The sequence below is a fragment of the Haliotis asinina genome, chromosome 10 (genome assembly GCF_037392515.1).
Source record: "Haliotis asinina isolate JCU_RB_2024 chromosome 10, JCU_Hal_asi_v2, whole genome shotgun sequence".
In the NCBI taxonomy this organism is placed as follows: domain Eukaryota; kingdom Metazoa; phylum Mollusca; class Gastropoda; order Lepetellida; family Haliotidae; genus Haliotis; species Haliotis asinina.
The window spans coordinates 27,455,456-27,470,159 of NC_090289.1; the positions used below are offsets into that span (position 1 = coordinate 27,455,456).

General features: G+C 39.8%; 1 protein-coding gene across 5 annotated transcripts in view; it reads left to right on the forward strand.

Moving 5' to 3' along the window:
• Positions 1–9,443: 9,443 nt before the first annotated feature.
• Positions 9,444–14,704, forward strand: part of LOC137299013 (uncharacterized) — a 159,361-nt gene continuing 154,100 nt past the window's right edge. For all 5 annotated transcript variants that reach the window (XM_067831478.1, XM_067831479.1, XM_067831481.1 and 2 more), the window contains exon 1: positions 9,444–9,558. The gene's annotated coding sequence lies outside the window, so the exon portion shown is untranslated. The remainder of the gene's footprint in view (positions 9,559–14,704) is intronic.

Below are 14,704 nucleotides of genomic sequence, written 5' to 3' on the forward strand. Positions count from 1 at the left end.
ACTTGGAAACTAACGACTACATTTAAGCATAAAAATTTTCCCATTACCGCTAGATGAGACCCTCAACCGAGTAAGAAAACGTGTCATGATTTGTCCTTAGACCGATATGAACTGTTATTGTCACAACTGCTGAGCGAATAAAACCGCTATGTTTTGTATTGACTCCATCATTACTTCGGTTAAGGGAATCTTCGTGGTATGAATGAGACGAAAACATGTCGCGGATGAATGAATTACTAAAAAAAGACGTAAAACATGTAAAACATCCGATATATAGATCTACTATTCAGAGACGGGTAAGTTTGGATTTACGTCGCGTTTAGCAATATTCCAGCAATTCTCAGTGGAGGACATCAGGAATGGTCCGAACACTATGTACCCATGTGGGGAAACGAACCTGGGTATTTGGCGTGACGAGCGGACGCTTTAACCACTAGGCCACTCTGCAGACAGACGAAGAGAGACACACGGTCATGCGCACGCAGACACGAGACAGAACATACACATGCACGCACACTTACGTCTTTGAAGGTTAATATACTATGCAATATTTTAGTTGATTCAGATACATCAACTAGGAACAAATATATCTGTACACAATGCAGTGAAGTTATTTCACAACAGACCAACAGGGTGAGTGAGCGAGCGAGCGATTTTAGCAATATTGCAGCAATACCACGGCAGCGGAGACCAGAAATGGGCTTCACATATTGTATCCATTTGGGGAATAGAACCCGGGTTTTCGGCTCGGCGAGCTCTAACCACTGTACTCCCGCACCGCCCAGATAGACCATCAAGGATTAAAGACTTACCTACTTATCTAATGACAAAATGGTCGTCGCACGAACTGTGTGTTTATGGGTTAAAAGGTAATTTAAGAGAACTTGAAAAATTTAGAAGTATGGTGCGTTATATGATTGAAAGTCGATTTGTACATAAGAAACCATGAGATTTGATTTGGCTGAATTGGATTATAAATGTCTATAAAATACAGATCCTCAAAAGAGATTTTTATATTTCGCTTCAGTCAAGGATGCGGAAACGAACACTATAAAACATGGGAATTTAAATTAGATTAAATCAAATTAAATTCATCGATCTTTTCTGAAAGGCTCGACGACCTAAGGTCACCTTTAACCACATTACAGTGGAATTTCTTTTAGCACACGCCAGTGTTATCACTACAAGAAGAACTCGATTACAAGGTTCTGTGGGAGAAACTCACCTTGCGTATAAAATGTATTGTACAACATGTTCTTCCTTTGAGGATAAAGCAGCGATTAAAATGTGCGATCGATATCTACCTTTAAAGGAAAGCAGTGTTAGACCCGTGAGGTGTGGAGGGGGCTTCCGGCAGCATAGACTTGTGCAGTTGCTTTAGCGCTAGCCAAATGCGATCTCCTGCAACAGTTTCGCATTATACTGACTCCGAGGCAGCTGACCATAGTTTGCTTAAACTCTCGATCAGTCAATGTCGAGGGCCATTCTGGCTGACTTGCAAGTATACCAACGTTTAAAGCACCCCTAAACCTCTGCTCTTCGGCTGACGCAATGTCCACTACCGCAGCGCTGTGCACTGGAGAAGTTGAAACAGAATTGTGAAATAACTTTTTCAGAACACAACACAGTTATTGATTCGATCATGACGTTCCCAAGGTTTTCGTTTCAATGTCATCTGAAGAAATTATTGCTGTAATTCGAATTTCACTACTCTGGCTAGTTCCTGTAGACTGAAAGTGTACACTTTGTTGAATTCTTAAAGCGGTTTTCAACGAACCGGGAATATTTTTTACCGATATTTAAGGGCACTTGAATCTATACTGAAAACGCATATCAGGAATAAATGCCAGATATGTTTCTCATTTGCCCAAAAATTGCATATGACGGTACAGAAAATTGCATTATGGCGACTTGTTGGCAGCACTGCAGTCTTTACAGAGGATTACGGATGCAATGATGTCTTTGAGAGCATCTCCAAAACAAATGGTATGAGGACATACAACTGTCGAATGACATCTCAATACCGTGTGTGTCTTCCTTGGACAGCCATGCAAGCTCGGAGTCTACCAGGCATTGATAGGCACAACCTGTAGCCATTCCGAAGATGGATGAAGATGTACCGATCTTACTTTTGTATCGTCACACGAGATGCTCCCGGACGTGGATGGTCTTGGACACTTCCTGTTGCCTTGTGATGTTGCTGCAGCCTCGAAACGGTCATCTGGTGGACATGGAAGCAGAGACCATATAATAGATATTATATGATCTCTGGTGGAAGTGATTAGCAGCATCTCTCTGGATTTGGCCAGCATGCAACATTCCAATCGCTTGGTTCCTTTTGACGTTGGTCAACCGTGGCATCGTGAATATGAATGATAGCCATTTCTCAACCTCTGCTTTTATGGGAGCTGAGCGTGCACATTGCACGTGCACCATGGTTTTCTGTTCATCCAACCGCATTGACGTCACAGATGCTCTAGAGTTCGTTGGAGATGTCACGTCCCTGTCATTTGAAAATGTGGGATTCGAACCCAAACATCAGAGCTGTGCATTTCATAACCCATATGTTTTCACCGTATTGTAGTTTTAGAAACGACATCTCTTAAACGGACTTAATGATTAAAGTCCAGTATGAGTTTATAATACCTCTCAGTATAGCTTCCTCTTGTAAAATGTACTAGCATTAATCATGACAACAATTATGCATCATGAGCTTGTAGCGCACCTGAACTGGGTGAGCTCACCTGGTCTTTTTCTATCCCCCTGTTCTATTATAAACATTTACACGTTCAGTTCAAGGCAAGAATTACTTTAAGTTAAATTTTGAACATGGATGCCTTTTAATCTATACTGATTTAATGAGCATGGCTTTGCACTGCTCAAAATATTCCGACATTATCCTGACAGAGGACAATCGAAACAGACTTCACATATCGTACCCACTGTAGAGAATCGAAATAGGTTCTTGACCCTGACGAACTAACGTTAAGGCTACCACCATCGCCAAAATCCATATAAAAGGTGTGCTTAAACGTAAATATGAATACTTAGGTAGTTGTTATTCATAATATTCCTTGTCATATTAATATTTACCTTTTGAAAGTCAAACGAAATCTCGACATAACATCAGGGGTACATATGTACTACATACCTCAAACCCATTCCTGTTCATCTGACACGCAAAGGTCACGGGCATGTCACATTCTTGGAAGGGGTCAATGACTATCGGTTAGTCACGGTGCCCGTAGGAATCCAGTATTTCTGGGACGGATGACCTCTCGGTGAGGTTCTTTATGGGTACCTGAATGGGTGTCATTAATTCCCAACGGCATGCATGGGTGGATTTAGGACAATGTAGGGCCTGTCTTGTCCTTACAGGTTTACTCTAAGATGTGTCTCAATAAAGATCTCTCAGCATGCAAACCCTTACATGAAATCATACAGATAAACCAGTTCTTGTCTTTCAGGTCTTTTCTTGAAACAGCTGTTGCTTTTTAAAAGTAATCTTTCTTTTGGAACATGGCATTACTATATACAGCAAATACACTACCTTACGAAATAAAGTACCGTTGTACACCCATGCTTGATCATTGCTGAAGAATGAGAGAGTGAGTTGGGTTGTACGCCGCTTTTAGCAATACTCCAGCAATATCATGGCGGGGGACACCAGGAATTACCTTAACACATTGTGTCCATGTAGGGATTCGAACTCAGGTCTTCGGCGTCACAACCGAACGCTTTAACCGCCAGGCTACTCTACCGACCCTGAGTAATGAAGAGGAATCAAACGAGAATTTGTTATCCCGTGACTTATTTGATGCAGGCATCATCGTTGTGTTTTCGAACACGCAATGTTACAGCGACAGTTTTCAGACGAGTACCGTTTTGATAATTTTGTAGTTTTTCGGTCAAATCCAAGTTCAAGTGGATTATTTCTTTCGCCCGGTCTTCTTTGCTAGATAATTGATTCCTGGGGACTCTTCATGGATACCCTCACCTTATTGATGAAATGAAATTATAGAATAACAGGCCTATTGTAGTCTGAAACCTACTGTCGAGAAGTTCTAAGCCATGTGAACGTTTCGAGAATATGAGTCTTCGAGAATATATATAGATCACGTATTTAATAACATTCGTCACCATAAATAAAAGATAAACACTTTTTTAATGATGCTTAATATTGTTTCGTGTCACAATTTATGAACTTATATGTGTTAGCGTGATAAAAGAACATCGCTAGAACGGTCCCAGCTGGATACCGTCTGTCGGCGCAGCTGAGGTCAGTGACCAGTCAAACTGTAAGACGTACGTTAGACTAACGCTCAGTCTTTGAATAAATATAATTTTAATGGCAACAAACAAATCCATATAAATGGAAAAAGAAAACCTTGAACCTGAACCTGAGGAAATCTCGACTTGCTTCATTTAAGACTTCAGCATTGCAGAGAGGGCTAGGTAGTAGGGAAAATAATGTGTTTCAGGGACTGTGAGACAAACTAGGCGTATGAATTCGATTGCTTGGACCAAAGACGCATATTCAGCTTTGGTCTGAATAGCGAAAATTAAGCTCGTTGCATTATAAGAATCAGTTGGAATAAATTCAGCCCTCCTGGTTTGTGTTCAGATAGATGGTCAAATATAAGTTTTTCATGATTTTTACTTGATTCGAACAAATCAATTTTAGTTCTTGCCTGACAGATGTTGGCAAAATAAGACAACGTACGCAGTGAAATTTTATTAAAAAACAGTTTTAAGTGAAGGATGTATGATGTTTTGGAAGTGGGTGAATGAGTCAATTAACGACCCAGTCACCAATAGTCTAATCTAAATAGTGTCGAACCCGTGCGAGCCGCGACTTTGAGAGGACCAACGAAGTGAATACTGGAGAATCAAAACCGTATTTGAGCGAAACAAACAAGGGGATTATAGTACAACTACCTAACAACACATTCGGGGTAAGATGACAAGTAATATAGGTCTTCAGGTTCTGGAAAGAGCCGAGTAGCAAAATGTGTGGTAAAACCGTTCTTGACAATCAACGTTAAGAAAGGAACTGAAAGTGATTGCCGATTTCTCAAGCTCTGTGATACAAAACGAATTCCTTTTTAGGCAATAAAGTATTGTCTATGATACGTCACAATGTATGTCTTTGGCGTGAAGAGCGAACGATTTAACCATTAGGCTACCTCACCGTCCGTATGCCAGTGCCTAGATCGGTGTTCGTCATATCAGTCATTGGATTGTCTGGTACACGGTCAATTGTTTTCAGGGGTCTTCATATAGGTGATACTTTGCCGACTAATGAGAGAGCGATGGGAAAAGTGTTATGGAGAGGACAACAGCAATCCAGTTCTGGAATTTAGTGATTTAGCAGTGGTTTTGTTTTGATGGATTTTAACTAAGATAGAGAAATATTGGTTGGTTTCTCTCTCCAAATGTCCGTTTTAATCCCCTTTACAACGTGCGCAACACATTTCTAATGCCACCTGCTGTGATATTGCTGGAATATCGCCATGACGGAAAGAGCCCCACAAACAATCTCACCTACCTGTAATCCGTCACAAAACCTCTAATTTACCTATTTAACATCTCCCTCATCCCCATCTCCCCAGATGTTACATCTATATATCAATTCACATCCTTCACTTATAAAAATTCCTTTCTCATCAGATGTTCCTGACGAACCTGTTGTTTTACCACATGTTTAATTCTGAAATATTTATGGGGAAGTCAAGCGTTATCATTGTGAAGCCTGATGAATGGCTGCAACAGTAACAACATACATAATTTCCACTTAATCAACGCCTGGCGCTGCCATGTAACTTGGAACTGAACGTTATTTACACTCAGACCGCGTTCTGTGGCATTAGAGCTGTAAGTTTACATCAAAATGCACAACTTAAATACAAGTATGAAACATAAGGTGGTCATAGATGTATTTATTACCTACGAGGGCGAATATATCGGGGTTCATATCTTTCAAACGTGACGTGACGTCGTAAACAATGCCATGACGTCTCGGTTCTTGTGTGACGTTGCGGACCATAGGTGGAGATGGCGGATAGACAGTCCATGTTTGAAAGCAGATTTCGGTTTATTTTTCTCAATTTAACGACTTTGGTAACAAACAGAATAATATATTCGTGACCATATCGGCATATCCCTCGCTCGGGAAATATCAACATTTAGGCACCCGTATTGTAAACATAGTATGACATGGGCATTCATATAATATCTCCTATATACGTATCGCTTGGTTTCAAGAATAAACTGTCATTCATACATTAAACCAGTTAAATGGACAACCATACACTCATTCGTCACTGGTTGTCTTTTGCGGTGACATTGCTTAAAATGAGACATTATTATGTTACAAAATATTGGTGATTGCCTAATTGTTCTTAGTTTGTAACAGTGAAAAAGCGGGTTCATTTTGTGCATATTCGGGTTCTAGAGAAATAATAGTCGATATATTTTTTTCAATTTTCTTGGGTCAAGGTAGGGCAACTAAACAAGAAGTGATTTAATAAAAGTTAAATTTATCCCCAATATACAGAGCAGAGTATGAACATATGCACGCAAGCACGCACGCACACCACTTGCAACTCGTGCACTTACACAAAACACTATCGTTCACGCTCTTTGCTCACTCAGTCGTACTTAATACTATTTCATAAGAGTTATCTGACCTTCATGAAACAAACGATTACACCCAACACCTTGGGCCTTAACAAACATTTGTTCCTAATGAGAACCAATACAAAACGGATTTCGACATTGTAACAATAATCTCTATCTTCTTAATCAAGATAATCCTTCTTAGACTGAACACCATCAGCCAGTATCTAAAAGTTTTCACAACCCTTGGGTAATATGTTCTGATGACAACTACTATAGACAAGGCCTTTGAAGCAGGATATCATATACTCTGTCATATACTCTATCATATACTATGGACTGTTACGATGTAATACGAACAAGGCATTTATATTTAAGTCTGTTAGTACGGTTGAATGACGGGTAGTAATCAATGGTCATTATTGTGAACTGGCAGATAACGAGTGCTTCGTTATACAATACCTCAACTGTATGTGTTTTGTATAACCGGGGTTGACTGTCCTGAGGTGCCACAAGAGGGTGCCCCATGTGCGGTTGTTTGAAATTTGAAAGTAGAAAAACGCTTTATTTTTTGTTTTATGAAACTCATGTTCATATTTCAGCTATATGTTCAGTTCCTGTGGTAATAATCCAATCTGGAGAATATTTAGTTTAGTTTGGTTGTTGTTTTACGGCGCACTCGAAAATATTCCCGCTTGAGTCTGTAAACAATCGCGTCTGGGGCAGACAATCAAGTGATCAACATCATGAACCTCGGTGGTGGAAGTGTGCGGATGACTTTGTGTGCGGGCGATTAAGGCCGACTCGGAGGTGTGAGTTCGAATTCCTTAGGGAACAAAAGTATAGGGATCATGTTAAAATTTAGGACGTGCATCAATTTACGCAAACAGAATAGAATAACACGTGTCAACCAAGTCAGCGTGCCTTAATCTAGACAAGACAAACCAAACCAATGTACAACGGTTCACACTGGAGTGTACAAAGACACGAAGCTTTGTCTCCGAGTGTGGCCATCCAATTCAATTGTCTCCTCGCAAAGATCGGGGTTTGATTTCCCCAATTTGTGAAGACCTTTTCCGGTATTCCCCGTCGTAACATTGGGGGAATATTGCTAAATGCGGCATGAAACCATACCCAGGCACACTCACGCAAACGGCAGTCATATAATGACGACCTTGGAAGTAATTTTCCCTTGTTCGTTTGACACGTCCGACCATGTCAGCGGGGCCTAAGACGGTAATCAACCTATCGCCGTTTGAACTTGGTAGCATCCGTCTCCAGAACGCTTCATGAGCAGATCGCCGTGAGACAAACGATTACCGAACGTGAGCATTGTTCATTCGATCAGACCCGTGAAGATCCGGGTTAGAATTGGTCTTCAGTAACCCATGCTTGTAAGATTCGACTAATGGAATCTGGTGGTTACATAGACTCGCTGTCTTGACTGACACATGTCATTATATCCCCTTGCGTTGATCGATGCTCATGCTGTCGATCGCTGGATTGATGGGTTCAGACTCGATTACTTACAGACCGCCGACACATAGCTGGAATATTGCGGCGTTAAACAACACACCAATCAAACGAACTCATTTGATCAGTCGTGCCGTTCAAACAAATGCAGCCACACTATGGCGAAATATGAACACTGCGGATCTGGAGCTTCTTCACGCAGGGGTTATTAATATCCTTTATATTAGACAGATATTTATTACGGGATGATTAAATAAGCAACGTGATACGGTAAAAGAGAATTTAATACAAGCAATGGGAATTGTAAACAGATACAGTATAAACAATTTAAGAGACAGTGTAAAACAGGCACATACCTGATTTTGAATAAAAAAGCGAAATTTTCTGACATTCGTACTTTGTGTGCAGTATGGCAAGAGGAGCCTTACGATTCCACAATTGCAGCTTTTGGACGACTGTCTGCAAATAATCGAGTCCTGACACGATAACCCAGTGATTGACCTCATGGGCATCGATATATGCAAATGGGATATACATGTGGCCGCCATGTCAGTGAGCGTGACCATCGCCCCGTTCCTTTTTACTTCCTCTTACTGCAAGGCCGAGTGCGACGTAAACTTAAACTCACTCACACTTAGCTATCTATTAACACCCCAGATGTCAGACAATCCGGTGATCGACAATATGAACAACGATGACATTCCATCAGCCAGATCGCCAAGCCTGACCACCCGATACACAAAGTCGCCCCAACGATCAACACGGTTCTTGGCTATGAGTATTGAGTATGGTTTAACGCCACTTTTAGCAATATTCCAGCAATCTCACTGAGGGGGACATCAGGAATGGGCTTCACACATTGTATCCATGTTGAGAATCGAACGCGGGTCGCTTTTACTATTTGACTACCCCACCGCACCTTACGTCCTTGAGAACGAATTCAAACCGGGAATTCCGATCACCGTTTCGATAAAACTAAAACATCACACACCTAAGATATCATTTTGACGTAACATAATATTAATACAAAGGGAAGTTAAAATTAATTACCTTTCGTACCAAGCTGTCCCCCAAATATAGACCCTCACACTCAAAACATCCAAGGACTCTCCTGTTGACATATTTCGCCAGTCACGGGTGACTTATCAATGAAGAAGTCTAATTTCTCCAACCCAATATCATGTGACATCGAAAGACAGATTTGGACACATTTTGCATCTAAACAAAACAATTTCCCGAACCTCGTTGTGCAAACATAATCTATTCTAGCCTTGGAACAAGACAAATTAACACGAATTCCATATTTATAAAAGCAACACAACTCTTTGCTGAGCCAAGCTCCAACGCATGCGCACATGGTTGACAGAGCCTAACGTGGACCTACACTGTCGGCGTTTTAGTGAGTTGACACTGCTAGTAGTTAGCCCTGCAACACGCTGGATTAACAAGTGGGTGTGAAGACGAAAGGTAGGTCTGACAGTAGTTGATATGTGTGTTGCCTTATCGAGGAATGTTTGCACAGGGCATATCGAGATACAGTAAATCTCTCGGCTGGGTGCAGCACTGGGATGATGTGCGTTGATATCAGCTGGGAAACGACCGTGGCAGAACTGTCACTCGCAAGCGTGTGGCATATAGGTTGGTATTGGTGGTAGAAGGGTTGCGATATGATTACATATTCACATATTCACAGAGAGAGAGAGAGAGAGAGAGAGAGAGAGAGAGAGAGAGAGAGAGAGAGAGAGAGAGAGAGAGAGAGAGAGAGAGAGAGAGAGAGAGAGAGAGAGAGAGAGAGAGAGAGAGAGAGAGAGAGAGAGAGAGAGAGAGAGAGAGAGAGAGATTTGTCACACCAAACGCACAGGGTCCGGTTCCTTTAATGGTGTTTAAAACCCAATTCTGGTGTCCCCCTGCTGTTAAATTGCTGGGTTATCTCTGCATGACGCCACACTCTCCTCTCTCTCTCTCTCCGTCACACATGAAAATAGCTGCTGGACTGTAATTTGAAAGATTCAGTGTCTTACAGTGTCTGTGTGAATGTTTTACACAAGTTAGTCAATTCTGATGACCAAACCTTTCCAATAATTCCCTGTCATTTGTGACAGCAGAGTATTGCTATTGCTTCATTCAAGTCAGTCAATAATATTCACAAGTTACCAATCACCCTGTCATTTTTGCCTTGGCTTTCATGCTGGTAATCTCCTGTTGAACCATTATGACATACATGTATATATCACTCTCAAATGCTGTACAGTTTAGGCAGGGGCAGGGTAGCCTAGTGGTTGAAGTGTGAGCTTGTCATGTCATTTCCCACATGGGTACAATATGAAGCACATTTCAGCTGTCCCCAGCTGTGAACTTGCTGGAATGTTTCTAAAAGAGGCATGAAACCCAACTCACTCATTCACTCACTCTGAGATTTTGAAAGAACAACCTCTGCTGTAGCTGTATTATTTTTCCAGGTAAATGGGGACAATGTTCCTACTTTATGAATAAATATTGTCTCACCAAAAAGATTGTTCTTTAGAAATGTTTCCAAAAATACTTTCAGTGACAGGTTCTCATCCAGTGTACTGTCAGTGTGTTTGAAGTGTAAGCCAGAGGATTGAAGATAATCAAAGGAAATATTACATAACCTGTCCTGGAGTTAGTACCAATCAATGGGACCAGTGAAGATCTGGGTTAGAATTGGTCTTGTTTTAAGAGGTGACTAACAGGATTGAGTGGTCAGGCCTGCTGACTTGCTGACACTTTTCATTGTATCCTAATTGTATAGACTGTTGCTCATGCTGTTGATCACTGGACTGACTGGTCCAGACTTGATTATTTAGAGCCTACCACCTTATAGCTGGAATATTGCTGAGTGTTTCATTAAACTTGAACCAACCAACCACTCTAATCAGTAGTCCTCGGTTCTCTGGCACCATGGTGTCCAGAGATTGGTAGTTTGCTCCTAAAGGGGTATGTAAGTCCCAAAGTATCCAAAGTACGTGAAAACTTTCCATTGTTTTTTATTGAAGCCTATGTGTATTTTTAATGTGTGGCTAGATGTGCCTAAATTGCTAACAGCTGAAGGGTTGGTGTAAATACCTCTAGGGTCCATGCAGGAAGCAAATGTACTGTAGGTCCTAATGGTCCTTAGTATGGTGATCTGTGGCACATTTTTATGCTGTCTTGCCCAAATTTAAATTTAAAATCCAATTTTCGAGATAGATCCATATTTTTCTTCTGAAATTCTAGTTCCTTATATCCTTGTTTTAGTCACATTATGGCTGACTCTGACACTGATCACTTGGCACTTTTCTTTCACAGTAGGTGACATTAGGTGATATAACTGTTCAAAATCAATTGAATCAGCATTATGATTAATGATTAAAAAGAAAGAAAAAACACACTGTGGGAATGTAGATTAGTATGGTGCTGAGCAAACTGTTGTGAAAGTGTTTTGTCAGTCAGTGAGATTTGTTTTACATGATTCTTACCAACATTCCAGCAGTATCACAGTGGAGGACACCAAAAATGGGCTGCGCACATTGTACCCATGTGGAGAATTGAACCTGGGTCATCAGCATGATGGTGATGCTTTAACCATTAGGCTATCCCACCACCCCATTTTGCATCAGACTTACTTGAGTGCCTGCCATCTTATATGCCAAGGTCATGGGACTTCGTTCATAATATCACTCATCTTTTCTTCTTGTCCAGTCTCTAATATTTATATAATTAAACTTGTATTTTCTGAAAGCTACATGTACCAACAGACAATATATTATGCCATGAAGCTTCGGGGAAAATACATTAATCCATAAACTTTGGTTGGAAAATGTTGTCAAGATGAAATATTGTATTAAAGATTTATAATTTTAAAGGTGAGGCCTTGAAAGCATCTTCTATCTTCCTACACATATTCTGTGAACAATATTTTATGGAGGGCCAATACATTGAGTTAAAATGTCAGTTATGAATATTTAAATCTGTCATTTTATATAGATGACAAGTCGGTTTGATGGAACCTTTGCACAAAGTCATCTAGGACAGGGTGGTCCAGTGTACAAGCACTGCAACCTAGTGTGCAGAGTTGTGAGTCTGGGCCTAAGTGATTGTGTGTTCGAATCCCAGTTTGCCTTGATTTTGCAGGATCACATTTGTTTATTTGTCTTCACTGAAATGGTGAACATCTCAAACCATGAACACTTTGGGTTTTCTGCCAAATTTAACATGCAGTTGTAGTAGCGGGTAGAGGGATAATGTTGGTGGAGGGGTGCACACACACAACGCTGCTTGTGGTTATAGTTGACAGCCGTTTGTTTCAATTAAAATGAACGGTTGAGGTGACCCTGAAAACATACATACATGTAACTACATATTTGAGCGTAGCATTCATAACATGGCATACATATAGAAGTATTGCATTTTCCATCTATTTATGGGATGTAACTAGCCGTGATACTGCACTAGCACAAATACATTTCAAAATATAAATAACAACATGAAAACTATTCATACATACATAAATCATTTAGGATATTCAATAAGTATATTACACATATACCTGAGGAAAATGCATGAAGTTTAATTCTTATAAGGTCCTATAAGGTACACTTACCACTGTGTGGCAATGAGTGACTATGACCTCTCATGCAGTCGAGTTGTCAAAGATCATTCAAAGAAAATTAAAATACAACTTTGATAATACTAATAGTGGTATATAAGATACGTTGTGATAAAATCAACAAATCTCACATCTACCCTCACCATTTCATATCACATTCACACGATTATACATTCACACTATCTGTTAATTTTGTCTAGTTAGTTTTAGCCTGGTAAAGACCAACTGCATATGCCATATTTAATGTAAATATGGAATATATATTCAATGATGTAATTTAGATAAATTTCACTTAAAATACTCATCCAACCGACGGTACTGATAGTTGGAGAACAGGGTGATACATTTAGTTATACAATAGATACATTTAGTTATACAATAGATACATTTAGTTATACAGTTGATACATTTATTTATACACGGAAGCATTAATATAACACTTCCGTAAGGAGTACACTATATACAATATCATAAATACATATACAATATATGTACTAACCTGATAAACTCCTCATTAACTCCACAAAATATCCAATATAGGGAACTGATCCTCCTCTTTTTATGACCTTTGTTGACTGCCAACAAGCTGTGTGGGACACAAACCTTTAAAACTTAGCAGACAATAGGTGGCAAGCTGACCATAGAAACTGAGACAGAAAGACAAAAGAAGCATGTGCAGAGTGAAAGTGCATGGGTCAGAAGCTGGCCTGACCCAGTAGAGTGACTATTGTTAATTGGAGTGATTGTGGGTGCAGGGATACATTTAACTGTGAGGGTTTGTTATATTTTATTTGTACACATAAAAGATGACACCTATACACTATATATTAACTATATACAAGTACTTAAAATTGAAACATATAAACTATGAAACTAATAATGATTAAAAACATGACTTGGCCACATAGTGATATAACTGGAACTTTGGGTAAGACAGAATTAAACCTTGCTCACTCCTTCTTACAATCCTTTGCTCAATCTCTCATAATGGTTGTGGTTTTTTGATCAAACACAGTTTTTAGGTATGTACTTTCTTTGGTATGTCAGTGTATGTTATTAGTATCAGAAATGGTTATTGTCAGAACAGCTGTTCTGCTTAAAACATGTAAGTAAATCAGGAAAAAAATGAAAATTTTTACCTTATTTTATCATTAAACAGTCTGTAATGCTGAACTGTTGTTTTTATAGTGGTTAATGGCTAAGGTAAGGACAATTTTTAATGTCGTTTTTTATTTAAAAAAAACAAACCCCAAAATGAACTGTTATAATCTGTTACTCCAGTATTACACAGTGGAATTTGCTGTTGTGTTATCATCACCATTAAGATCAGAAAACGTCAGGCAACCTCAGTTATGTTTCTACTAGAAGTACATACTGCTCTGAATGTCATATAAAAACATAACCAATATGGTAATGGAGATTGAGTATAGGTTTACACTGCAGTCAACTATGTTCCAGCTATATGGCAGAGGTCTGTAAATAATCAACCCTGGACCAGTCAGTCCAGTGATCAACAACATGAGCATCGATCAGTGCAAGTGGGATATGGTGATATGTGTCAACCAAGTCAATGAGCATGATCACCTGTTAGTTGCATGCGACAAGCATGGGTTATCGAAGATCAGTTCTAGCCAGGATCTTCATGGGTTGGTGAAAGAAAAAGTGTAATCAATCCTAATTTTGAACAAAAAATGTTTTCCCAGTTTCGCTGCCATGGTTGTGCAGTTTTTAGTCCAGGATGGCCCAAGATCCCTGAAAACCGTATTCCACTGCAGGGTTCCATTGACAGATGCTGGTTCGTAGTACTCAGTGTCTCAAAGAGATAGTCATACTCTGTCAAGGACGATCCCTTGCTTTGTGTTAAATTACCTAATATCAACACCAGGCTCTCAGGCTCTTGGGTTATATAAAAAGTTGGAATTGTTTCATTGAGCTGGGAAAGCTGTTTTATAATCAAATACTGTGATTTAGGACCTCATAGGCATTACAAGTGGCTTTTCAAGT